A 2,228-nucleotide genomic window follows, 5' to 3' on the forward strand; every position below is an offset into this window, starting at 1 on the left:
TGGAGCACGCCCTACATTCCCCATCTCGAAGCCGTGGCTTATGCTGTGCCCAGCCCAGAAGGCCCCTTCCCTCTGTCAACCTACTGGACCTTTTCCAGTCTAATTTCCTACTACACTTCCCCTCCTTCCCTCCACTCTGCCCTTCTCGCTGTTCCTTGAGAGCAAGCAACACATCTGCCACAAGGCCTTTGCACTTGCAGTTCTCTCCCCTGGGAGCGTTCTTCCACACAGACCTTCACTCCAAGGTCCCTGCTCCAGGGGAGACCAGGAACCTTTGAGCCTCAGTTTCTCCATCCATGAAAAGGGGCTAATGATGGTCCCTGCTTCATGTTGCAGCTCTGGGAATTAAGCAAGATAAAGGTCTTAGCACATAGCAGGTGTTCCTCCTTCAGTTCATGTTCTTGAGTTCAGATAGCCTCTCTGACTACCGTATCTAAAATAGACACCATGGTCACTCTCTGTCCTCTTACCCTGTCTTATTTTTCCCTATGTATATTGGTTTTTTGATGTGTATTTACTGCCTGTCTCCCTTGCTGGAGCAGGAGCTTGGGAGGGCAGGGGCCATGTCTGTCTTGTCCAGTGGGGGACACTAGTACCCCCATTGTCCAGGGCATGGGAGGCCCACTCAAGAAACAGCCATTGGATGACTGAGTGAATAGATGTATGAAGAACCTTCTAATGTGGCCCTCATTAAAATGCCTCATCACCATCATTTTATACCTTTCTTGCACCAAACAAATTGGGAACTCCTTTAGGGCAGGGGCATGTGTTGTCCTTCTACGTGCCCCCAGCACCTATCATTAGGTGTATGTCAGATGATGTGCTCGATAACCCACAATAAATAAGCCAATGTGGCAGTGTGTTTGCAAAGACAGCCCCCACAAATTCCTCCCTTCCTTGCCCCCATGCCTCTCCAAGGTGTGATGTGTCCCTTCCTCCCACCCATAGCCTGGGGCTACTTCCCTTCCCCTTGGACACATGACTTTCTTTGGCCAATAGAAGGTGGGGGAACTGATGGCTGTGCCTCAAGACACCTTGGGTCTTCTGCTTCACTCTTGATGCACAGCCTCAGACGCCATGCACAGAAGCTGTGACTGGGGCCCATGGAGGAGACCAAGGGGACCCTGGTGTGAGAGGCTGGTCTACCGCTGGGGTGGGTGCATGACAGGAACTGAGAGGACCACTGAGCGAGGAGGCTGACCTACCATTGGGGTGGGGGCACATGGAGGTAACTGAGGAGACACCCAAGTTACAGGGCTGGTCTACCATAAAAGTGGCAGAAGGTGGAGGAAACCGAGAGAACCCCCATATGGGGAGGCTGCTGTACATTTAGGGGGACATGTGGAGGAAACAGAACTCCCATGTAAGGAGGCTGGTCCACCATAGGGGCGGGGGCAGGTGGAAGGGACTGAGGGGACTCTCGTGTTAGAGGGCTGGTCTATTGTGGGGGTTATGTGGAGGGAACTGAGGGGACCCCCATGTGAGGAGACTGGTCTACCATTAGGGTGGGGTCACATAGAGGGAACCGAGGGAATGTCCATGAAAACAGGCTGGTCTACCACTGGGGTTGGGGCACTTGGAGAGAACTGAGGAAACCCCCATATGAGAGGATTGGTAGATCATTGGGGTTAGGCAATTTGTAGGGAAATTGAAATGACCCCTGTAAGGAAGGCACATGAAAAATACTGAGGGGATCCCCGTGTGAGGCAGCTGGTCTACTATTATGGTGAGGACACATAGAGGAACCTGAGGGGACCCTCGTGTGGAGAGGCTGGTCTGTCATTGTGGTACAGCCCACGTGGAGATAATTGAGAAAACCTGTGTGTGAGGAGGCTGGTCTACCACTGGGTGGGTACATGTGGGGAACAGAGGGGATGCCCATGTGAGGAGGCTTGTTTACCATTGGGGTAGGGTAACATGGAGGTGAGTGATGGGACTCCTGTGTGAGAAGGCTGGTCTACCTTTGGGGTGGGGGCACATTGAAGGAAACTAAGGGGACTCCTTTGTGAGAAGACCAGTCTACCATTGGGGAGCACGTGGAGAAAACTGAGGGGATGCCCACAAGAGAAGGCTTGTCTATCATTGGGGTAGGGGCACATGGCGATAACTGAGGAAATCCCCATGTGAGGCGGGTGGTTTACCATTGGGGTTAGGAAACACAGAGGACAACTAAAAGAACCCCAGTGTGAGAAGGCTGGTCTGCCATTGGGGGGTACATGGAGGGAATT

Source organism: Hylobates moloch, unplaced genomic scaffold (genome assembly GCF_009828535.3).
Source record: "Hylobates moloch isolate HMO894 unplaced genomic scaffold, HMol_V3 SCAFFOLD_4, whole genome shotgun sequence".
Lineage (NCBI taxonomy): Eukaryota > Metazoa > Chordata > Mammalia > Primates > Hylobatidae > Hylobates > Hylobates moloch.